Source organism: Puma concolor, chromosome B4 (genome assembly GCF_028749965.1).
Source record: "Puma concolor isolate L17-30 chromosome B4, mPumCon1.1.hap2, whole genome shotgun sequence".
Taxonomy (NCBI): Eukaryota; Metazoa; Chordata; class Mammalia; order Carnivora; family Felidae; genus Puma; species Puma concolor.
Genome location: NC_141673.1, coordinates 128,058,877 through 128,084,747, shown reverse-complemented (window position 1 = coordinate 128,084,747; position 25,871 = coordinate 128,058,877). Strand labels below are relative to the sequence as shown.

The following is a 25,871-nucleotide window of genomic DNA, read 5'->3' as shown; positions in this document are numbered from 1 at the left end:
TTGGTATATTAGAAAGCTAGGCCCTAAGCAAATGCATCGCGGGATGGGTCAACTTCAATGTCAAAGAACGAGTGTGAAAGTCAAGAGCAAAGGATGCCATCTGCAAGCATCCTAAGGGGAGGGCTCCTGGAGGGTTTGGGGGAGATAAAGAACAAGATTCAAGAATGCCACTCTCCAGGGACTCAGTAGGACACTGTCCAAATTTGGCTTGCCATCCATCTACAGTAGAACCACCTCAGGAACCTCAGTGAAAGCACAATTTCCTCCACCTTATGCCAGCCCACTAAATCAGGACATCTGGAGGTAGGACCCAGGATTCTGTTTTATAAATAAGCTACCCCATCCAGGTGATTCTGAATTCCATTTAGTTTAGGAACCCCTGCTTACAACTGAACAGGAAGGAAGTGACGGGGTATTTCTCAGGATTCCACCTATGTTCCTGCCTGGCTCAGAAGTGGACCAATTCTCTATAATCCTTCCCTTCCACAGTTAGAGGTGAGTATCTGATTTGTGCATTTTCGTACTTGATAGGTCTACTATAATTATAGATAAAGAGCACGCTATTCAGACACAGATATCACTTTTATTGTGATTTCATCAAGATAAGGTATCTCTTTACACACCTGGGGATAAGGTAGTTTAACACTAGCTGAAATGTGGGTCTACTGTACAGAGGGATACAATCCTCCCAGAGAAGGTGGATTAACTCCTGAAAGCTTAAAACAAAGCTTCCAGTGACAAAATGCTTGCTCTCTGGCTCTCTCCTGGTCAACCTTGTCATTGTTAACTTGGATGGAAACCTAGGAAGCATGCTTACAAATATGCAGATTATGCAAAACATGGAAGGAATAAATGCCCAGAAAAGGATAACCGTCAAGCAACAAAGTAATGCCAACAGGTCGGAATGAGAATCAAGGACAAAAAGGATCATGGAGTCTATGGAAGCATGCGTGAAAAGAAAAACATCAGAACTGTTCCCACAAGATATCATTGGTACAAGTTTTGTTTGAACCAACAATAAAATTCTGTTTAATACTGTTACTGCCACTCATGTGTACATTTTTTTTTCAATTCTTGGAGGACAATAGTTCTACTCTATTCTGTGCTGGTCAAACCATATATATTCTGAGCATGACACTTTAAGAGAAGAAATCTTCAAACTACCATGCAGCCAAAAAAGGGATATATAGCTAGCATGGTGAGGAGTCTACAAACTAATGTATACTTCCTATGATAGTTTGGAGGGTGGTGGGGAAAGGACCTTTCTTTAGATAACGGGTTGTCTGTAGACTTACGTTGTTGGAACTGGGCAAAACGCTGAGTATGTGAAAGTTGTAAGAAGGCATAATTAGTTAACTATAAGACAAGGAACAGTTAAATAGCTCCAAAAATGCAATGGAGAATTGAGAATGAAAGTGAGCTCCCCATTGTAAAGGTAATCAAACACTAAGTAACGACTCAGTCCCAATTGCTACAAAATAGGTTCTTTCTACTGAAATTGTTTGGAGAGCAGAGTGATAAATCTGAAATGCTTTCAACTCCAAAGAAAAGTTTCTGTGATTTGTTCTATCTCAGCTAGCTCAGGGTTCTAGCAGCAAACTGAAGCAGAAGAATGTGCAGAGAGCAACTAGGAGCAGAAGGGAAAAACAAAAAAGGTATAGAGACACTCACTGAAAGCATATGAAGCACATACTCAGTGCCAAACTCTTCTAGGTGCTGGAGATGTGGCAGGGGAAGAAAACCAACCCCAACCTCTGCCCTCACAGAGCTTATACTAATAGAAGTGTACTATTAGAAGACACCAGAGGAGTTTTGGCAATTTCCTCTTGCTATGAGAAGAGAGGAAAAAGTGAAAGAGACTGTGAGGAGTGAAAAGGAAGCCTAATTGTGCCAAGAAGGACTTATTTGAATGAACACTTTTCAGTCAAAACAAACCCGAAGATTGCTTATCAATGGAGTCTATTTCATATTAAGATTTCACCGACTTCTCCAAAGCATTGCAATCTGTCCATTTAGACGCACGTTTTCTGGCCCCATCCTCCCTTTAAACATCCCCAAGTGACCATCTAAGTCTATCAATATTGACTTCTTCACAGAGGTCACCACCTACCAGATGTTACATCCATCACCGCAAACAAGTTCCCCTTGACATATTGATTATTTCATTTTTCTTGTCTTTGGGCCAGAATCTCCTTTCCAATTAATTGATGGTTGGTGCTATCAGCACGTACGTCTTTGATGTTCCTGAGACCATACTGTCCACCTGCACCACACATTCAGCTGCTTAAGTCACACAGGCGCTATTTCCTATCTCTGACAAAATGATCTTCTTGAACACTGGCTCTGTTTACCTCGCTTTAGAAAAACTTCAAAGAACTTGCCAAATCTCAATTCCAGTTTACATTTGTATCTTCTAAGGTAGACTATCTCTTCATTGCCCACAGGCATCTGGCTTTAGCTCTGAGAGTCATACATCATCAGATCAACTCCCTACTTTCTCTCTGCTTTTATTTCTGGTTTCTGCTCGTTTCTGTTCACCTACAGGAACAGAGTTGGGCGCCGGAGGTCAACGGGGAGGGTGTTTGAGTTAATAACCTCGGCAAGCCACTACGCATTGATCTCTAGTCTCCTCGTGCACTCATATTTCTCTCCCTGCAATTAGATGCTCAGCTATCTGCCAGGGGACCTCTTCCCAGACAGTCTCCGATTTGAACTATCTACGGGCTCCCCATCAAGCTGTTATGGGAGACTAACAACCCACATAGCTCATGCTGTGTACTCCACTTTTGGTGAAGGGTGCTGCATTCTTGCCAAGTAATCAAACCAGTGCCTCAGTCATACGAGATTAATGTCCCTTTGCTTATATCCTTGAAGCAGAGAAATGGCTAATGTGATTCTCTCCTTCATAAAGCCTTCTATGCAGTAAGTGGCCAGGATTAAATTATACAATCACGTCATCTATCTGTTCGAAAGGCTGTCACTCTAATGCTGCATTTGCCAACTTGTCCCTTTAGCGGAGGGGCTCAGCACTGTAAGAAGTGGAAAAGGGAGCATTATGATGCCGGGTAATATAATTCTAAATACCATCAAGGCCATAAAATGGGAAGTAAGTGATAAATAATTTATATTTATCAGAATGACTGAATCTTATTAAAAGTGCAGCAATATGAGATCTTCTCATACAGCACAGACATGCATGGGGAAAGAGATCAGAATTTCAATGGTTTGCTAGAGTTGGTTTGAATTCCTGTTTAAAGTCCCATGAACCTGGTGCGAACCTCATGATATTGTTTTCACCTATCCCTGGAAAAGACCATGCTAGTCTCCTAAGAAGGGAGTAAGCAAAAGGAAAAAAGTAATCCAATCCAACAAGACAATTTGGAAAAGATAATATGGCAATGAGCAGTAGGGCTAAAATGCTACCATCATTGATGTTCTTTTCTCCATTTGAACTCTACTAGTATATACCATTCACTCATTCCTTTTTTAAAAAAAAGATTTTATTTTTAAGTAATCTCTACACCCAACGTGGGGCTCCAACTCACCACCCCGGGATCAAGAGTTGCATGCTCCACCGAGTCAGCCAGTCTCCCCCTCCTTCATTTATTCTTAATTTATTTCTTCATTCATTCATTTACTGTCAAATATCTTCAGTGTATAAGATACTGTACTAGGAACTGTGAAAGAGAAACCATGAAGAATAGGATTCTCACCTTCAAGGAGTATACACTCAAATACAGTATCCTGGAACTTTGTTAAACTCTGGGAACCATAACTCCATCTTTATAAAAGGAGAAGTGAGCATATGTCCAAACTAAACACTGATAAATTATATTTTGCTTCGTCTATTTTCATGGTATATGCCTAAATCAGAGCTGTGCCCACTTGAAAATGTTTTCCTGGGACCAGGTCCCTGGTTGGAAATGCAAAAATTCAAATCCACTTTCATTTCTTAAATAGCATCATCAGCAAAAAGTCATTTCCCAAATGATCAATTAGACTTTAACTCATTTTTTATCATGGATGCAGAAATACCCAATGAGCAGAGAGGCATACATTTCTGAAAACAAAATTATCTCCACACACATGACCAAAACTTTAGATTGCCTTTTTATGGCAGGATGTATCTCACATGAGCACAGTGTCAGGTATACAGTTATTTTTTAGTAAATACCTGATAATGTCCTCAATTAATAACATCAACCCCTTTTTCACCTTTTCTGCTTAAGTGTCCGAGATCTGCTCTAAGCAAAGTAATACTTCAGCGTGTGAACACTCTCCTGACACCTGGCTATCTTTTGTTTTCAAGTAGGGCTCCAAGAGTTTAGTTTGGTCCGAAAGAGTTTACTCCGTAACTTGGGCCTAAGATCAGAATACACTTTCTGTAACATTTCTCTCCATCCCTGCTGCTACAAGCTGCCCTTGAGAGAGGACCAAGTTGGGAAGATGAAGGGTCACAGTATAGCCTCCAGCTACTGAATTTCAGCAACAATGAGCAGAGGTGCTGGGTTGGTCCCCTTTTGCAGCTGTGACATTGAGGGCTTCTGGGCATGTGAGAGAAGGCATTCTTGCTTTATCACCACATTAGTCTGTAAATGTATCCCCTGCTCCGCCATTCACATCCTACCTCATTCTTTCTCCATAGTGCTGCTTGAATAGAACCTTGATGGTGAATTAGCCAGTCAGTTGGCAAATCTCCCCCAACAGCCCAGACATACCAAGCTCTTTGTGCCTCCAGGTCTGTGTTTGCGCTGCTCACTCGACCTGGAATGGCCTTTCCTTCCCCAACCCTCTCCTGCCTCCAGAACACTAAAGTGATCTTTCAAAAGCCAGGGCAGGAACCACCTCCCCAGGATCCTTTCTGTGTCCGACCCCAGGTCAGAGGAATGAACCCTTGCCCCAGTTAACTTCCCACTGCAGCTGTAACAAATTACCATACATTTAGTGACTTATGACAACCTGAAAGGGCGGACCTACGCCACTCCACCTTGTTCTGTGTCCTCCACCTTGAGTAACTTCCCGATCAAAACACGCCCTGCGACCTGCGTAACAGGACTCCGACCCTTCCCCAGCCAATCGGCTGAGGCCACAACCATTACCTCACAACTGCCCCTAGACCCCTATAAAACCTTTGTGTTTTTGAAACTCGCTCTCTCTCCGGTATCTCACTGCTGCGTCGGTGCAGGTAGGGGATTGAGCTCGAGCTAGCTCGAATAAAGGCTCTTTTGCTTTTGCATCGGACTTGGCTCCCTGGTGGTCTTTGGGGATCATGAATTCTGGGCATAAGAAACCCAAACCCCATCTTACCATTCTGAGGTCATAAGTCCTTAAATCAAGGTACCAGTAGGACTGTGTTCCTTCTGGAGGCCACAGGGGACACGGTTTCCTTGCTTTTTCCATTTACCTGAAGGCTGCCTGCATTTCCTGGCTCATGACCTCTCCCTCAAATCACTGACCTCTGCTTCCCTCTTCTTCACAGACCCACCCCACCACCTCCCTCTTTCCCTCTTTAGGGCCTTTCTGATGACATTGGGTCCACCTGGTAATCCCAAGTAAGCTCCCTATCCCAAGAGCCTTAAATTAATCGTATCTGCAAAGTCCCTTTTGCATGTAAGGTAACATATTCCCAGTTCTGGGGATCAGGACTTAGACTGCTTTGGTCAGGGATGTGTTATTCGGTCAACCACCCCTCCTTTTGAAGTCCCACCCTCCTTTGTCAAATGTCCACGCTAGCTGCATCACACTCAGGTGTATTTTGTATATGACAGTCACCTTAACAAGGCTATTGTCTCCCAGAAGAAGATACTTTTGGGTCTTTAAGTTATTTCTCCAGTGCCAAGAATTTTGCTTATTACTCTGCAGCTGTTCAAGAAATCAGATTGAATGTTTGTGGGAAAGAAACTCATGAAAAAAAAAAAAACAAAACCCAGCAAGGACGATTTAACTTTAAGGTTATTATTTGACAATAAAATATAGTAAATGAATTTTTGCATCTACATGGATGCCAAAACAAATGGTTGGGAAAACAATCAAAATCAGCATTTTGACATAACGTTTCATAGATAATCGCAGAACAATGACATCCAACTGGTCTAGATCAGGGGTTAGCAAACTACAGCCTGTGGCCCCCAGTTTTTGTAAATAAAACTTCATCAGCACACAGTCTGTATCCATGTGTTTACATACTGGTTGTATCTGTCTTTGTGTTTCAGTGGCACAGTTGAATAGTCGGAACAGAGACTATATGCCCTGCAAGCCTAAAATATTTCCTATTTGGCTCTTTACATAAAACGTTTGCTGACTCCTGGTCTAGAAAATGAAAATGATTAAATCAGAATTTTTGCTCCAGACAGGTTGGACCAACCATTCTGAAAGAGGAATTCACACATTCACCCATCATGGCAGTTGAACGCCCAACTGTCTAGCTGGGCTCCCTCTTACTTATTAGATGAGTAGGCTGATATTCGAATCCAGTTATGAAACAATAAAGCTGGTCAGCTGACTTATTTTGAATGTCTGCGAACTGAGATACGATAGTGGTGTACCCAATCTTTTATGCAATTATCAAATTTCAAATTTCCCAAGGCGACTGGGTGGCTCAGGCAGGGAAGTGTCCGACCCTTGATTTTGGCTCAGGTCGTGACCCCAGGGTTGTGAGATAAGAGCCCCCAGTTGGGCTCTGTGCTGAAAATGTAAGCCTGCTTAAGGTTCTCTCCCTTCTTCTCCCCTCTGACCCTCTCCCGCTTGCACGTGCTGTCTCTCTCTCAAAAAAAAAAAAAAAAAAAAAGCAAATTGAAAAAAATTAAATTTCAAATTTCCTGACTCCTTCCTTATGAACGTGGACTGAGTCATCTTGTCACTGCTTAACATAGGTAGCATCCCTAGAAAATTATGTCAGCAGCTAAGATGCCTCATTTTTACTTTTGGCTTGCCTCTCTGAATGCGTTCACAGACACTAGAGAGAAATAGTCTTTTGATTCTCCTAGTAGAAACTGACCTATTTGTAAGAAGAAATAAAATGAGGAAGAGAAGAGTCAGGAAGTAAAAAAAAAAAAAAAAAAATCTGAAATATTGCCTTTTAACAAAGATAGCTTTAAGTTAAAAAAAATCAAAAATAAAAAAAAAAAAAAAACAGGAAAAAAAGCCACTATTTTGATATTTGCATGAACTCAGAACGTTTAGTATGTTTGGTCCAGGAGAAAATAATTCTTGGTCAAATCAGTTTAGCCACGTCATTTTAAACAATGCCCCTTTAATTTAAAAAAAAAATGGAAGATTGACCATCAGAAACCACTATTATGAAACCACTTACATTTAACTTGTCTTCTAATTCCCAGGAATGGCAATTAAGAGCCTCAGGTCTCAATTCCAGTTTTGCCACTGAACTTGCTAGGTGAGATACAAGTCACATACATTTCTGTGGCCTCGATTCCCCCATATGTGAAATTATTACAATATCTTCCTTGCCTAATTCATAGTGCTGCTGTTATGATAAAATGTGGCGATGTTTGTGAATTTGTGCAGGCGCTATACCAGTGAAAGATATGATTTTCTGATTGTCGCCTTAACATCTTCCCAAATTGTCTCTGGTATTAAAAATGTTACGGTCATAAACATCCATAATAATGCTCCACAGTTGACTATGAAATTCTCCTTTGTGAATTCCATGGTTTGGATTTTATTTTGATGTAATAAACGAGCATAATTAACTTTTATTGCGTGCATTATTTGTGGGAATGTTTGAACACGTTAAGTAGGACCATCTATCTCATCATTACACAAGGCTTACCAAACAGAGAAGTGCTATCTTTAAAAATGGGATGATTTCATTTGGAGATCGGAGTTCGGTTTTATTGCTGAAATTAATAAAATGTTTCTGTTTAAAATGAAACTGTTTGCTTTCCAGCACTTCATATTTTTGCTTGGTTAAAGAAACAGCAATAACATGATTAGATGTCAGTAATTAAATATCTTTTTGGAACGGTATCTTAATAGCATATATTTAGAACACAGCCATACCCAAAACATTCAATTACATAGATTCAGCTTTAATATTTAACAGCTTGTTTCTTAACTACCATCCTTCTGGTGAACCGATGTTGACTATGTATAAAGGCAAGCAAGCAGCTTAGTGTCAAATGAAGAGAAGTAGAATATATTATAATGGTACTTTTTATGTTTTGCTATCCTCACATTCAGCCAAGTATAATGTTTTTATTTAATACGTTTAACTATCAATTCATCTCTCTTATTTTTAGCAACAGGAGCCTTTAATTTTCTCTGAGCAAAATGAAGGTTTAACCAGGGACCAAAGGCGGGGGAAAAAAAAGTCACGCCACTTAAGCATCGTAGGAAAACAAGCATATGTAAGACGCAAGAGACAGAAACCTGGGGCCACTCCCACCCTCCACCGCAAAATCCCAGAAAGCAAAATGTGGAAGCCACCGCAAGGCATGTCGGGAAGTGGAGAAGAAAGCTACCTCATTCTCTCAAGAGACGGGACTGGCAAGGAAGCCAGGCTCCAGTCAGGAGCCCCTGTGTTCTGCTTTTACTTAATGTTAAGTATGAGTCCGTAAATGAATGGAATCATCACTAATTTCTTCCTGGTGCGCTTTGTTTTTAAAAAGAGCTCAACATTTTCCTAAAATTTTAATTTTGATTCCAGTTCCGTGACTCCTTACTGTGAGTCAGGGCTCAGCTCTTCTTACTAAAAAAAATGATTACCTGTTCAGTATTGTTTAAGTAGCATGACCTTCAACACTCCGGGAGGGTAGGGATGTGGCTCATACCATTTCCAGGTCCCCGTAGTGATAAGGACCAGGGTGGTGCTGAGAGCAAGATGTCTACCAAGTACCGGTTCATTGCTCTGGTGGTGGTGGAAGAAGAAAGCCAGTCTGTCCGAGTAGACACAACCGAGTCTGAAGTTAACCCACAGGGCTTCTGAGTTTGGTGCGTCCACTTCCTCCCTGTGTGATCCTGGGCACATGGTTGACCATCCAAAGTCTCTTACCCATGAAATGAAAGCTAATAAAAGTATTTCCTTTGTCAACATGTCATAATGTTGAAGCCTTGTATGCAACTGGCGCTTACTAAATAGAGGAAGAAAGGTAAGACATTGCTAGAGAAAACTCAAGCCAAGGGACAATGTTCTACGGAGAGAGCTCGCCTGTTTGGACTGGAGCCAATCCTTGGGGATGAGGTGGGTAGGAGGGAGTTGGTACGCAGAAGAACAATGGAGAAAACCTTGCTAACAGGTCTGGCTCCCTCCTATCAGCTTTGGTTCACGGGGTCACCTGGAAATGAACAGTTTTCTCACTTCAGCGCAATGTACCTCCTCTTGATCTCGGAGCCTTACAATATTTCTCACCCCGTCTGGCCTTTTGAACTTAATTACAACGGCAGCGATGGCAGGTGTAGACCTGGAGCAAACCACATCCTCCGCACGTGAACAGTTGGGCACCACCTTCGTTACTCTGCTTATTAGTGAGGGCTTGATCAACGTTTACTGAAGGGCTAGCTCATCTTCCTGACAATCCCGTAGCTAATCCACGCCCTCATCTGTGGCGTGTCAAGCACCTGCCAGAGCGATGGAGGAGGCCAGAGGGGCCTCATCTGGCAGATGAGGACCCGGAGGCCCCCGGTGAGATGCCACCGGGTGACTTTGCTCCGTGAAGGCACCAGCGTGTCAGAGGGAAGACGAGCAGGGCAGCCCAGAACGGCCCTCTCCACCCTGCTGCATTCTCTACCCCAGATCAGAACCGATATCCTTTAGCACTGAATGGCTACCAGTGGCTGAAAAGGAAAACAAAACAAAATGCAACTTTATTTCTGTTTCATCTTTCAAGAACTCCAGAGGAGGGGATTTTGATAAGGAAGAGGGGCAAACATACTCCGCGCCGTGGAGCTGAGTGAGGACAAACACTGCTTTCCTTCAATCTGTTAGGATGGGGAGCTAATGCTCTCCCGAAGAAGCAATATTTCTGCGAAATCCTCCCTGATCATTTCCACCAGGGTCTGCCCGGCTTAAAAGCCACACTATTTAAAAAGAAATAAGAGCGGGTGTTGCTATGAATAATGTGAACGTGTGAAGGGAAAAGCACAGGAGAATAAGTCAGAGAGATAGCATTAAAATGCCTTTTCATATTCGACACAGAAGAAGCCTTATCTTCAAAAAAAAAAAAAGCCATATGAATATATGAGCCACTAATACTCTTCTATATCTGAGATTCCATCTTGGAGGGAAAAGGAATGATTTCATTGTGGTGTTTTGAAAGGAAACCCACAGAGGATGAAAAGGATAAGTCTGGCGAGCGTGATACCGGGTTCTGAGAAGTTGTCTCCTGTCACCAGCCAAAACAGCATCCCAGGTTCTATAGGATTGGACACAAACAGAAGAGGGGATGCCAAGAAGCACTGTTTTACTTATGCTTTAAAAACAACGGAGAGGGTGGAGGTGTTGTGTCGATCACAGACAAAGCTGAGTGCTCTTTGTAAGTGAGGAGTTACTTCAAAGTCATCGGGGTCAAAGGACATCGAGCAAAGAGAGACTACCCAAGACTTTCTGTCTGTAGCGGAATAGCGAATCGGCTGTCATCCCGTCAGAAGTGAACAAGCTGAAAATCACTTCATTCATTTTGAGATCATTGAAATCCAACCCCCCTGAAAGTAATTAAGTGAAAACACGTGGCCCCACAAAGAAAGATCAGTGTGGTGCAATGCACCATATTGAGGCAATATTCTCCCCCTCTGATACCTTCAACTCACCCTGGCCTGGGCTTTCTAGCTATTGACATTTGGAGCCGGATCATTTTTTGTTGGCGGCAGAGGGTGCTGTCCTGTGCATTGTAGCAGGTTTGGCTGCACCCTGGCCTCTAACCCCTAGATGCTGGTATCACCACCTCCGCGTCGTGACAACCAAAAACGTCTCTAAGACATTGTCAAATGGTCCCAGGTGGGGGAGGGCGGAATGAAAATCACCCCCAGTAGAGAAGCGCTGCCCTAAACCCTGCTCGGCTTTTCATTGATCCAGGGTCTACTGTCCACTCAGATACTGGATAAGGCTCATCTGACACCGGGGCAACTGGGTGGCTCAGTCAGTTAAGCGTCTGACTTTGGCTCAGGTCGTGATTTCACAGTTGGACGAGTTAGAGCCTCTCGTCGGACTCTGTGCTGACACCTTGGGTGGAGCCTGGAGCCTGCTTCGGGTTCTGTGTGTGTGTCTCTCTCTCTCTCTCTCTCTCTGCCCTGCCCCACGCGCACTCTCTCGAAAACAAATAAACATGAAAAATTAAAAGAAAAAACAAGACTCTTGTGACATCATCACCAACTTCTCACGTATCTCAGGCCTCACCTCTAAATGTGTTAATTCATTCTATCCTTAGCGACTCACCCTTTATTTCCCGTAGATGGTCCCTACGCAGACCACATCGCTTTCTTAGGGACTGGGCTAATAACTCCACCAAACCAATTTGAGGTCTTTCCCTAGAGACTGTGGCCTCAAAAGGGAGAAAGAGGACTCCTTGCAGTTTGCTGGCCCTGGGTTCAAATCCTGCCTCTGCCACTTGGCAGCTGTGAGGTCCACTCTACAGCAAAGGTGCTGATTAACTATTGTATGGAGAGCCCCTGTCAGCGTCTGGAGGTTCTTGTTTCACAGTAGCTTGGAAAGTTAGAAACACATTGCTTAGGCACCGAAGAAACGATTTGAGGGTAACGACAGGAGGTCAGTGGGAACTGAAATGGTAGTTGATCAACTAGGATAAGAATCAAAATCAGCAGTACTGGGAATGACGGGGTGGTCAGGAGAGATAGGGAGGAACACAGGCGGAATCAGATTACCCTGGGCACTTGCAACAGGTTAGTGGTCAGGGCCAGGAAAACACCAAATTTTGGCAAAGATGGGAATAAAAATAGCTGGTGTTGAGAGAGAACACTGACCTGTGCCTACATTTGACACAAATACCTCAAAGGGCAGATCGGTGATCAATCCATTTTGTTTGTGCGTTTGTTTCATTGTATCTCACTCCCCAGCTACTTCTCTCACATTGGTTGTCTTGCTAATTTTGAAATGGTCCCGTTTGTAAAAGAACTCCCGATTTCCTTGAGATTAATTTATACCCACTCAGTGTTTCTCCAAGTGGTTCCTCACCTCAAAAGCAAAACATGCTACTGATGAAATATGACATTTGTATAGCACCTACTTTTGCAATTCATGCAAAAAAAAAAAAAAGTGCCTGAAAATGTCACAGTCCCACGTAAAGTCACTCCAGTGTATATTTTAAAAGGGAAAGCAAGTATTAAATACCCAACAAGAATGAGATTTCAGAAACATAATACAAAGTGCATTGCATTATTAAATCCATTTCTAAAATGGATTGATTTCTTTATGTTTAGAATAGTACACTAATGATAATTAGGTCAGTTTGGAAGATAAATGCTTTTCCAATCTTCCCTTTAAGTCCGGTATTAGTATAACATTTCACCGTTGCTTAATTAGGAGCTGAGAGAGCAGGCCAATATATCCTTTTCTGGAGCAACAGCCCTGAGAGAAATTATTGCATACCATCAAAATAATAAAGCAGTCGCTGACAACTGTGTTTTCCTAGCAGAGGCATCCCTAATAGTGCTATACAATCACTATTAGACCAAGCTGCAGAGAGGAGTGTCAGGAAAATTAAAACGGACAGGCACCTCTTTAAGCCACTTGGTGCAATTTAGTTGGGCTTAATAGGGTCTTTCTTTGGGAGTCTGAATAGAAGCATAAGCAATTCCACCCAGATTTTCAGATCTTAACTTGTGTTACAAATGTCAGCTGCTTTTGATCATGTTAATGATGGGGTCCTCTAATTGGACTTGTATATAAGGCTGGGCTCCTACAAGATATTGTCTTCCTTCTTTACGCACTTAACTGTTTCTCTGCTTTCATTTCAGTGTAAACAAATGTGCATCTGGTAACAAGCCACCGAATGATGAGATTCCTCAAGTCGGTATTCCGTGCACATCTTTTCAGCCATGCGTCTTCAGTTGCTCTGAATGTCTCCACATCCATTTTTAGGCATCATGTATGTTAGCCCTGTTGTATCCAGTTTTGTCACTCTATTTTCGAACAACTACAAAAGAGACCCTGCCTTTATAAAAATTATGAATGGAAAAAACTTATTTTCTATCTTAATAGAAGAGCAAACTTTTGAATTTTATCATCAGATGCCACCTCTGTTTTAAATGCTTCGGCCAACAATGAGTTTCACTTTTATTGCATTGTCTATTCCATTTTTGAAGACAGTTTAGGGTGCATATCCAGACTGTGAAGCTTTCCATAGCAACAAGATACAAGAAAGGATGTGGCTTTCTTTTGCATTTTCTAGGATAAACGCCTATGAGCTACTTTGATTTTTGCCTTTTAAATGCATTTCCATCGCATTTGCAGAGAGAACAAATCCCAAAATTTATTGCACGTCTCTCAAAACGAACTGAGTAAATACTATTTTGTAACTACAACTTTAATTGTGACCTCTGCTAGATGCCAAATTTCAGGGAAGCAAAATTCTTGCACTGTGCACTTACATGAGATACGAAATGATTTACTTCATGTATAATCCAGGGAATGGAGAAGTTAGACATGCTTAAGGAAGCCGATCTCTCTCCCTTGCCCTCACCCTCTCCTTCTGTCTACCCCCCAACACACACAGCTGTGTGATCTCCAGGATCTGAATCATGGCTGGGATTTAGTGAAGGAGGGAGTGAGGTAGAGTGTGTTTGTCTGTTGGGGAACAGGGTGGTCATTGTTGGTGGTGTTTAGCCTTGGGAGAAAGTTCACAAGTTCTAAAATCTTGGACCTCGCTGTTTTGTTTTCCCTACCTCACTAGGCATTTTATCTCCTATGAGCTGGGAAGCCTGGCCAACTGCAGTAAAGGTGCCTGATGACTAATTTAACATTTTCCAAAGCTGCAAAATCACTGATCTACCAGTGGGAGACTCCTGGGCTCAACAGTGTGGCCAAGAAATCCAGCCTCAACATCCTCGTAACCTGGTGTTCTTTTGGAGAATAGTTCCTGCAAAGCAGTGCCTGGATAATGATATTTAAAAAATGAATCATTGCATTTGTGACCAAGGGGATGGGGAAGAATAAGGCATAATTTTTAATATTTGTGAATAAAAGAACTTTTGCTATTCAAATGGAAGGAGCTAATAATAGTGCTACAGGATGATGACTTGGAAATCTGGCACCAACTTTCTCTGTTTGCAGAAATGCATGCCTTACACAATCCCTGTTTATACAGTTCTAGTTTACTTTAGCAAAGGTACCTGTTACATATTTGTTGATGTTCTCTTACCTTGTGTTGTTGATGCTGTTTTGTTTTTACATTAAGAACTCCCGAGGTACAGGGTTCTGTTTCATGTTTCTCATGAAATGCCTATTTACTTAAACATGAAAGTCTGTAAAGAAAGAAAGAAACACGGGGCGCCTGGGTGGCGCAGTCGGTTAAGCGTCCGACTTCAGCCAGGTTACGATCTCGTGGTCCGTGAGTTCGAGCCCCGCGTCGGGCTCTGGGCTGATGGCTCGGAGCCTGGAGCCTGCTTCCGATTCTGTGTCTCCCTCTCTCTCTGCCCCTCCCCCGTTCATGCTCTGTCTCTCTCTGTCCCAAAAATAAATAAAAAACGTTGAAAAAAAAAAAAAAGAAAGAAAGAAAGAAACAGCATGGAAACACACACAATAGAGGAGCAAAACTTGCCATGTATCAAAATATTATATGTTCCTGACTGGTTTTTAATTGTTTTCATGAAAAACTGATTGGATACAAAGGAATAATTGTAACATGTGTATAAGGCATGATGAATTACAATAAAATTGAGGACCATGAAACCACCACCCAGGATAAGGAATAGAGTGTCCCCCCCATGCCCACCCCTTTGAGGGCGCCTATGTGCCGCTCCATAATGTTTCTCCCTGGAGAAAACCACTACTCTGAATTTTGGTTTATCATCCCGTTGTTTTGCTTTGTAGTCTGGCATATATGTTGATATCTTCAAACAATGTGTAGTTTAGTCTTGAAAGTGTTGAGTTGATATAAATGGAATTGCTGAATTCTTCTGAAACTTGATTTTTTTTCACTCAGTATTATTTCCTGAGATGTATCCAACGTGATGTGTATTTTATTCTTTTTCACTGCTGTATGGTAATTTTACATCATTTATTTTTAAAGAAAATGTAAGGAGGAAAGTTGGCTATAAGCATACATCTTCAGTATTTGTTGTTTAAGAGAACTTCTATCTTCATTTCCATTTTAGTGTTTGGTTCAGCTTTATACTTCCCCTAGAGAAGAAGAATGATATACTGGGTTTTACATTTTTTTCTAATGTTTTTCATTTATTTTGAGGGGCAGGGAGGGGCAGAGAGAAGGAGAGAGAATACCAAGTTGGCTCCATGCTCTCAGCACAGAGCCCAAGGCAGGGCTTGATCTCACCAACTGTGAGACCATAACCTGAGTGGAAATCGAGTCAGACACTTAACCAACTGAGCCACCCAGGTGCCCCAGAATGATACATTGTTTGTTAGTGCTCAAAGGAAACTAGAGATTCTTTTGCTCAACCTTACATAAGGTACCTGTAACTACCCCCTGACCCCACTCCTCGTAAACAAAGGGATCCATCTAAGGTCACAGAACAGTCAGGTCTTTGGGCATCTAGCTCTCACCTCCTCAAAAGAAAGAAGGGTTCACCCTCTTGCCCTTCTCTTGTACCTTCTCTTTTCTTCAGGAATAATTCATCAAGATACTAAAAAAGAGACTGTGTCCAGACTCACTTCAAAGTGACCACAGGTCTTGATTTTTAGAAAAAAAATACAAGGACTTGATTTTATAATGTATGTGGATACTCTTAAGTACTTGTTCTGTTTTCTGTCATCTAGAAAACAAGCTCTTGGTGGATTGCAAAATTTTCTTTTCCCATTTTAGCAAAAGAAACTATTGATAAAAGTAAGTTAAAAAAAAAAACTTTGTATCTCTCAAATTTTAGTATGTGCAAGAATCTTCTAGAAATTTAAATTCTGAGGCCACACTCAGAAACACTGATACAGAAGGACTACAGAAGGGTCCAGGAATCTTTGCTTTAACAAGCACCCAGATGATCAACACAGTCATCTAGTAACCTTGAGAAAATATACAAAGAAAGTGAGCTTGTGCGCTGTATTGGATGAGTTTACCAAGAATACTCTTGGTTCCCATGAACAGAATTAAAAAAAAAATACAGAGGAGGAAAAGTGGAAATAATAGGAGCTATTAGAAGCTCAATTTCAGCAAATTTATGCAGGGAGGATGGAGAACAGCAAGAGTATAAAATGTATTATTTTCTTTTCTTGAATTGAGGTATAATTGACATAAACATCACATTAGTTTCGTGCATACTATGTAACGATTCGATATTTGTATACAGTATGAAATAATCACCACAATAATTCTAGTGAACACTCATAACCACACACGGTTAGGAAATATTTTCCTGTGATAAGAAATTTTGAGGGGCGCCTGGGTGGCGCAGTCGGTTAAGCGTCCGACTTCAGCCAGGTCACGATCTCGCGGTCCGTGAGTTCGAGCCCCGCGTCGGGCTCTGGGATGGCTCAGAGCCTGGAGCCTGTTTCCGATTCTGTGTCTCCCTCTCTCTCTGCCCCTCCCCCGTTCATGCTCTGTCTCTCTCTGTCCCAAAAATAAATAAACGTTGAAAAAAAAAATTAAAAAAAAAAAAAAAAAGAAATTTTGAGATCTACTCTCTTAGCAACTTTCAAGTTATGCAATATAGTATCATGCTGTACATGACATCCCCACAACTTATTTATTTTAGAAGTGGAAATCTGGCTTTTTTGACCACCTTCACCCATGTTGCCCACCCCCCAACACCACTGCCTCTAGCAACCACCAATCTATACTTACGAGCTCATTTTATTTTTTTGGTTCCACATATAAGGGAGATCATGTGGTATTTGTCTATCTTGTTTCACTGAGCTTAATGACCTCAAATTCCATCCATGTCATTGCAAACGGCAAGATTTCCTTCTTTTGTGCAGCTGAGTAACATTTCATTTTATACATACCACATTTTTTTATCCATTTATCTGTTGGTGGTGGACACTTAGGCTATTTCCGTGTCTTGGTTCTTATAAAGAATGCTCCAGGGTGGGAGTGGGGGGTGGGGGGAAACTCCTGAAAGTCAGCAGTGTAGGAAGATCCCGAACTCACGGCCTTCTACGGACTCACCAAATCTATAGCTACAGCTCTGAAAAGGATCTGAAAACTAGATGAATTGCTTCTCCACAACAAAGGATAAAAAGACCATGTCCAGATGGGTAGGAGAGGCAGAGAGACATGGTCTCATCAACACCCCGGCCCCAGAGTGGCAACCCACAACAGCAAAGGATCTCATCAGGCACCCCCACCCCTGGGATCTACATTGGAGACATGAGCGCCCAAAATGCCTGGCTTGGAAAACCAATGGGACTAATGTCCAAAGGACCCAAAATGTAGTAGAAAACGAAGATTCCCCTTTCACTTTTTAATTTTTTTTAAGTTTCTTTATTTATTTTGAGAGAGAGAGAGGCGGGAGGGGCGGGTGGGCAGAAAGAGAGGGAGAGAGAATCCCAGCTAGGCTCCTCACTGTCAATATGGAGCCCGATTTGGGCCTGGGACTTACAACAGTGAGATCATGACCTGAGCTGAAATCAAGAGTTAATGCTTAACCAACTGAGCCACCCAGGCATCCCTAAGATTCACCCTTTAAAGGGCTCAAGTGACATCTCACTTACCTTGAGACCCAGTGAAAAAACAGCAGTTGGAAAAGCACCTAGACTATATGTAGAAGGCATTGGATGGATTGATGATGTACTGATATGGGGATGTGTTTTGTTTTGTCATGTTTTTCTAAGTAGAATAGCTTGCTTTCTTAGAACTTTCCCTTAAAAACAAATTGAATTATAATAATAGTAACTTTATCTGCTTATTTTTTTCTGTTATAAAATGCTTTCACATTATTACAACCCATGAAACTTACTCTATGCCCAGTCTACATTCTCTTTTACAGAGGAGCAAATTGAGACTCAGTGGAGTTCATCAGAGCTTTCAGTTAGTTAAATACTATACATTTTTAAATTTATATTTAAAATTAAAAATTTTTAAGCTACACTTTTAGAAATTAAGCATTGTCTCTAATCTGCTTTTATGAGTAATGTTTGAAATCTCTGAGCAATACTTTTTAACAATTTTTTTATGTTTATTTATTTATTTATTTATTTATTTATTTATTTATTTGAGAGAGAGAGAGAACTAGCCAGGGAGGGGCAGAGAGAGAGAAGGAGAGAGAAATCCCAAGCAGGTTCAGTGCTGTCAGCACAGACCCGGACGTGGGGTTTGAAGTCACAAAATGTGAGGTCATGACCTGAGCCGAAACCAAGAGTCAGATGCTTAACTGACTGAGCCACCCAGGTGCCCCTATGCAATATTATTATTTTTTTATTTTTATTTTTTTTTTAAAGACAGCTCTTTAACGTTTATTTATTTTTGGGACAGAGAGAGACAGAGCATGAACAGGGGAGGGGCAGAGAGAGAGGGAGACACAGAATCGGAAACAGGCTCCAGGCTCTGAGCCATCAGCCCAGAGCCTGATGCAGGGCTCGAACTCACAGACCGCGAGATCGTGACCTGGCTGAAGTCGGACGCTTAACCGACTGCGCCACCCGGGCGCCCCTGCAATATTTTTTAAAAATCATGTTAAAGCTAAAAAAAAAAATGTACACAGATCTACCTTTTTCATTGTTTTAGGACAAACATTAAGATTCTAATGTGTGTTTTTTGTTCTCCAATTCCTGCATTTTTAATTTGTTTTAGCTTTGGTTTGGTTTTGGAAAATAATACCTTCCCCTGTATATTCTCAAATGATGGTTTGATGGACAAAACTACCTTTTTTCAGTAAGTTGTTAGAGCATTATTTTCTTTATAAAGCAGGACACACTACTTACTTTTAGACAAGAAATTATACATCCTAGTTTCAACTGATAGCATTTACGTTTTTATTTTTTTTAATGGTTATTTATTTTGAGAGAGAGAGAGTGAGAGAGCATGTGAGTGGGGCAGGGCCAGACAGAGAAGGAGAGAGAATCCCTAGCAAGCTCCACACTCAGCTCAGAGCCCCATGTGGGGCTCGAACTTACAACTGTGAGATCATGACCCGAGCCGAAATCAAGAGTCAGACACTTAACTGACTGAGCCACGCAGGCGCCCCACATTTATGCTTCTATTCATGTTCCTCTTTCCAACCTCTTTCCAGCCTAATTTACAGAGGAATAAAATTCCTGATGACCTCTCCAAGAAGGCTCGGATTCACCAGGTGCCACTAACCCCCAAGGTCAAGAGGAGGTACACAGTCCAGACTGGGTCGCTGATGGACTGGTCAAAAAGATCCTAAGTGAAAAGTGGCACTGCCACTGCTAGGTCAGAAGCACTGAGAAAGATGTGATGTCCTGCATAGGGCCCTTCTGTTCTGTCCCCAAACAATGCAGAGAAACTGCCCCCAATCAAAGCAAGTAGTTTTGGAGGCCCATAGGTTTGGCCAGCTCAGCTTTGAAATGGTGACTTGATCCCATCAGAAGCAACCATGGCACCCCCCACCCAGCTTTCCAACAGTGGGGACTCTCAGCCAGGAAAATGTGGTCTGCCTCATCTTTCTACAGTACAGCCACCATCGCTGGTCCTGCAGGATTCGATCTGGGGGCGTTTACATGCTCAAGGCAACAACCCTGGACATCACAGACCCCCTTTTCCACGTGAAGAGAAATGGGTGAAACTTGGCAAGAGGAAACAAGGTAAGGCCTTTGTCTGTAGGCAGAAAATAGACGCTTTCTTTGTCTAAATACACACTCCTCTTCCTGAATGGGCTGCTGAAGAGAACTTTAAGTACAGTGATGATGTCAATAACAGGTGAATGATTTGTCTACATAAACTTAAAACCAGAACTGATCACACAGTAAACTGGATAAGAAAGCCAAATACTCAGAGGCAGAGGAGACAGCTGTGGGGATAGCGTGATGTTAGAAGAAGTGAAAGACTGAACTGACTGGGTGATCCAGTCTGTTAAGCATCCGACTCAGGTCATGATCTGACCGTTTGTGAGTTTGAGCCCCACTATCAACACAGAGCCCACTTCGGATCCTCTGTCCCCCTCTCTGCCCCAACCCTGTTCATTTTCTCTCTCTCTCTCAAAAAAATCAATAAAAACTTTTTAAAAAGAGAGAGAAATTGAAAGAAAATCTAATTCCAAAATGCTTACTCAAGGTGCCACCGCGGTATCTGAAATTCACACCAGCAGACAAATCACAACTTTGGAATAATGAAGTATATCTCTAAGTGTGTTCTCCAGGGAGCATTAATGGTCGTTATACAAAGAGAAAAAATGCACACAGACAGATATTTTCACTAATGTTCATAAATGTGGGGAAATCCCAGGTTTAAATGAACAGCTGTCTTTACTGTAGAACTTACCCGGGCTTGGAAAAACTACAAAGTCTTATGAATCTCCAATAACGGGCATAAATGCGTAGTTTTTCCAAATGTGATTGGCCATAGGACACCCTTAAAAAAAAAAAAAAAAAACAATGTACCTTATTAAACTTTCTGGTTTTTCTAAGACTAGAAAATGCATCTTTCCCAGATGACCCATAAAAGTATGCAAATGTCCTAGCAAGATGGACAACTCATGAACTCATTATCATTCATGAATACTTGAGCATGGCTCCCTACCTCCCTGCCCCCAACCCCTTCCAACTCAGGAGCTCCAGAGAACAGAAAGTTGCAGCAACAAGGGATTTACATTTGGGCCTGAAGGAAAGAGAATGGGTGTTACCTAGAGGGGGCTGGCAGGGGTGAGGACTAGTGTCTGGCAGGTGGACTCAGGTGCAGCACACTAAGAGTTACTACTACCCCTCTCCCAGTGAGGCCAGGGTGCACGATGTGGAGTCCAGACAACGTGGGAGAATCTCCAAACAGACCAGAATGGAAGCTAACAGGGAAAACGGAGAGACACATTACAGCGACATTTTGTTCGTGGAAATCCTTTGGTTCGGACTACCTTTACCAAGAGAAAAAGTAACGATTTCAATTTCCAGTGGCGGCCAGCCACGATAGCTACCCCTGTTTCAAAGTCTTCCAAATGGAATTCTTTCTGCGCTCAAACATAAGGAGCACAGTGGCAGTGTGCAAAATGGCGGAGGCCTCCAGCAACACAAAGTTAATGCCCAACATGCAATAATATACCGTGACCCTCCAACACTGCGAACGCCAGACGCATTTGAAGACCTCCTTTCTTTTACGGAAAATGCGTAATCACTCTCTTGTTAAGTTTATTTATTTATTTATTTTGGGAGAGAGAGAGAGTGCGTGAGAGGGGAAGGGGCAGAAGGAGAGGGAGAGAGAGAGAGAGAGAGAGAGAGAGAGAGAGAGAGAGAGAATCCCAAGCAGGCTCCGAGCAGGGCTGGATCTCAGGAATCATGAGGTCATGCACTACCTGAGCGGAAATCAAGAGTCTGACCCTCAACTGACGGAGCCCCCGGGCATCCCCCCATTTCACGTTTTGAAAAATCATCGCCCAAAATCACACACTGTTTGTACGGCTTCACTCATATGTAGAATTTAAGAAACAAAATAAAGGAACAAAGCGGGGAGAAAAAGAGACAAATCAGGAAACAGACTCTTAACTAGAGAGAACACACTGATGGTTACTAGAGGGGAGGTGGGTGGGGGGATGGGTGAAGTAGGTGAGGTACCTAAGTACCTAAGGAGTACACCTGCGATCAGCAACCTGATGGTGTATGGAAGTGTTGAATCACCATATTGTACACCTGAGACAAATACAACACTGTATCCTAACTAGACTGGAATTAAATTTTTTTAAAAAGAGATATAGAAAAAAAACCCAAAAAACAAGGGCATTGGTTAAAAGTGTGTAAATGGAATAGGAAAAAAAACCCCAATTTTTAATTCTGTATTTTGTATGTATTCTTATGCTGAGAGTTTTAGATTCAGCTCCTAGGGATATTACTTTCTACTACAGGAGATATTGATTTCTACTGAAAAGTGAAGTTTCAGTCAAGGCTTTGGAATTCATACATAAACACCATTCTTATTTTAAAATTAAAGCGCTCAAACATTTCAAATGATTGGGGATTCGACTGAACCTAAGAGCAACTTTTGTGCGTTGCCTCTCATTAGAGCTGAATATAGTTCGAAGGTGGTGACAGGCGCTCTATTTTGGGAGATGAGCATATCATGTCAGGACCATAATTCAAGGAAGACATGATACATGGGTGGACTGTTACTTTGAACGGTATCGTTTTCCAGCTGAACGAAAAAGGTGTCTTGCCATAGCAAGAGGGTTTTATCTCCTCCTTCCCACTTAAAGTCATGTTTTCCACCTTAATCCTCACATTCAATGAAATATTTTTTAAGTGATTTTATTTATTTTGAGAGAGAGAGAGAGAGAGAGAGAGTGGGGGGGGGGGCAGGGAGAGAGGGAGAGAGAGAGTCCAAGCTGTCAGCACAGAACGCGACGAGGGGCTTGATCCCATGAACTGTAAGACGGTGACCTGAGTCAAAATCAAGAGTGAGACACTTAACCGACTGAGCCACTCACACGCCCCCTCAATGTAATATTTTCTTGTGAGGTTTCTGCTGCCCGTCAAAGGGCACAATCTGCCTATTATGTGATGTGCTAAGATGTTTGTACTTTAGCAACTGTTAATTAGAGTGACAGCCTAGCAAGCTTTTTCTTTTTTTAAATTTTTTTTTTTTTTTTTTTAACGTTTATTTATTTTTGGGACAGAGAGAGACAGAGCATGAACGGGGGAGGGGCAGAGAGAGAGCGAGACACAGAATCGGAAACAGGCTCCAGGCTCTGAGCCATCAGCCCAGAGCCTGACGCGGGGCTCGAACTCAGGGACCGCGAGATCGTGACCTGGTTGAAGTCGGACGCTCAACCGACTGCGCCACCCAGGCGCCCCAGCTTTTTCTTTTTTTAAATGTAGCACAGCTCTTGGTGTCTAGGCTTAGGTTAAAAGTGTAGCCTGACATAACCACTCTCCTTTTACACTTACCCCATGTTCTCCGAATGCTGACAGAAATGTTTTTCTATGCTGATAAGTCAGACTGTCCTGTTATCTGAAAGAGGAAAGAAGGCAAGCAAAAAAAATTTAGGGAAATAAACATTTCCATGACTTTCACCCATGCCAGAAGGAAAGTAATAATCCCACCTCTGAGGAGTCTAAGTGATATTTTATTCCTACAGGATTTATTTTAAAATACTGAATTTGCCCCATGTTAAAAAATATGATGTTGTTTTCTATTGCCATAATCAGTGACGTAACAGTACCTTGTCCTTTTAAATAAATCCCTGATTAATTTCAAAACCTGTATTTTCCACCTTTTTCCTCTTTACTTTTCTGTCTGTCCCCGACCTATTACAAAGTCACCTTCATGTAAGGCTGGTTTAGAATCATGAATCTGAGCCACAGGAATGACTCAGGGCGGGTACATCTGCAAAGTCAGGTGTGAGCAATGAAGACCCAGAATAGGTTTTCATGCAATTCGCAGGCAAGAAACAAATCCCGGATGAGGCAAAGGGACTTCTATCCATTCTGCTGATCAAATGGAGGAATTGTACGGCACATTCTCAATAGCACACAGCTGCTTTTTTACATAATTTTTTTTTACATTTATTTATTTTTTGAGAGACACAGAGAGACAGAGCTCAAGCTGGGGAGGGGCAGAGAGAGAAGGAGACACAGAATCTGAAGCAGGCTCCAGGCTCCGAGCTGTCAGCACAGAGCCTGATGCAGAGCTTGAACCCACGAACTATGAGATCATGACCTGAGGTGAAGTTGGACGCTTAACAGACTGAACCCCCTTTTTTTCATTGGCCCCAGGGCTCTTAGTTAGTTATCAAGTTTCTTTCTGTTTAATGACTGGGTCTAGTAGGGAGAGGCTGAGCAGAAGAGAGATGGAACCCATCCCATCATGGGACACCATGAAGTTGACCAAGGTCCAGCATGACCTATGACCTGCCTTGGAACTGAGTCCTTCTGGGTGCCTGTCCAAGCTTGGGCTCTCCGGATCTGCCCGTCCTACTTCTAGCAGGGAGCCAGTGAGGCCAGAATGGCCGCCATCAACTTAGCATCCTCCCCACATAACGACCTCACCCCACACCACACCGATAAAAAGGGGGTCTTTGTGAGAAGTGTCACAGTGTGTCACCAGGAAAAGCTTCAGATCTTTGATTTAAGAAGAGGAGTGAGTCTCTTCACCCCCAAATCTGCCGAGTACAGAACCGTCTTTCTCACAAATACAGAATTCGCATGTCCTGAACATTATAGGATTTTGGGTATTAATGTTAAAATAGCCTTCTCAATATATACCTAGTGTGGACATTATTCCTTGGGGAATTATAATCCTTCATTACAAGGCTGAGGCCAAGTCAAGTTTACTCATGTGTTGTGGAATTTAACTAGCATCCTGTGTGCTTAATTCTATTGTGAAAGAACTTTTATAAGTCACTTCTACCTTATCTGCTATGTCTCGGAGAAGGAGTGTCATTAGTTAATTTTCAAGACAAGCTAAATTTGGCAAACCTGTGTTAAGAAATATGGCATTTGCTGTCAGTTTGCAACCCTGATTTATAACAGTAATACTTTCCCTACTCTTTGGAATCCTGCATCCAGGCTACGGTGTGGTGAAGGTACCTGAAATATTGAAATATTGGATGCCTAGGTATAGAAGAGTGGCTGCCCCTGGGGCGGGGGGAGTGGGGTTGAAAGCAGAGGGTAATTGAGACCAGAGAGGAGTATGCACTGGGCATCTATGGTATTGGTAATGTTGAATGGTGGGTTCATGGATGCTTATTACAAGGCTTTATAACTTCCATAAGGTTTATTGAATATATTCTTCTCTATCAATTAAAAATGCCATGTGCCTGATATTCTAACAGGACTCTTAAAGCTTCCACACACTTATGCACCTTAGGTTAAAAAAGATAGTTCTGTATTAAAACGACCACATCATCCTCACATCCTATTACCATGTAAACATTAGAATAATGAAATGCTCTATTTTAAGGGAATTTAAGAAAAAGAATGCCAAGATCAAATATAGATGTTTTCCTATTACATCTGTTACTATTAACACATTCTAACCTTAATCTCACACATATGCCATGATTGTAGAGTGCTTTCTGACTCACTCACTCTGTTTCTCTGAAGTTAAAACCTTTCTCTGGGACTTTAGATTGTTTGAGTTAAAAGCCCTTTCGAGTTTGCTTATTTCTCTGCAGTCGGTGAATTTTTAAAATCCCAGTGAATGTCCTTTGCCTCTTTCCGAGAGAAGAGAGTTGGATACTAGATTGTTTTTAAGATCTTCTTCTGGCTCTAAAAATCTGATCTTGTGACAATCCAGGAACGTGTTAGGTTGCCTTTCCAGCTTCCCTGTTCTCAGAGCATCTGGTTCCTTCTTAAGACAATTAAAGAAAAAGAAGCATGGAATTAGGAATTATTTTGCTCCCTGACTTCACCACACACACACACACACACACACACACACACACACACACACCAACACACAGAATATGTATGGGGAGCCTGGCCTCAGAGAGTCTTCAGCTCTGATCTCATGTTGCTTTTGCTGATGTGTGCCACATACTCATTCCCTTGTCTAGGTAACAACAGCTAACATTTCTTGATCCCTTTGCTATGTCCTGTGCTAAGCACTTAACTTGGATTACTGGGTCGTTAGTTCTTAGCATTTGGGTTTTGGGGTCAGCTAGTCCTAGACTGACATCTCAGGTCAGCCCTT

The 25,871-nt window shown here is 42.0% G+C and overlaps 1 long non-coding RNA gene across 2 annotated transcripts in view; it reads right to left on the bottom strand.

The window, feature by feature from the left end:
• LOC147579497 (uncharacterized) overlaps window positions 1-23,199 on the bottom strand; it is a 28,894-nt gene extending 5,695 nt beyond the window's left edge. Inside the window, exons 1-5 of one of the 2 annotated variants that reach the window (XR_015254005.1) lie at window positions 23,126-23,199; window positions 20,520-20,609; window positions 14,331-14,433; window positions 11,390-13,106; window positions 3,905-9,792 (exon numbers count right to left, since the gene is read on the bottom strand). This is a non-coding gene — a long non-coding RNA (uncharacterized LOC147579497). Of the gene's footprint in view, window positions 1-3,904; window positions 9,793-11,389; window positions 13,107-14,330; window positions 14,434-20,519; window positions 20,610-23,125 lie in introns of those variants that run through there. The other variant, XR_015254006.1, reaches the window with a different exon arrangement.
• Window positions 23,200-25,871: the final 2,672 nt, after the last annotated feature.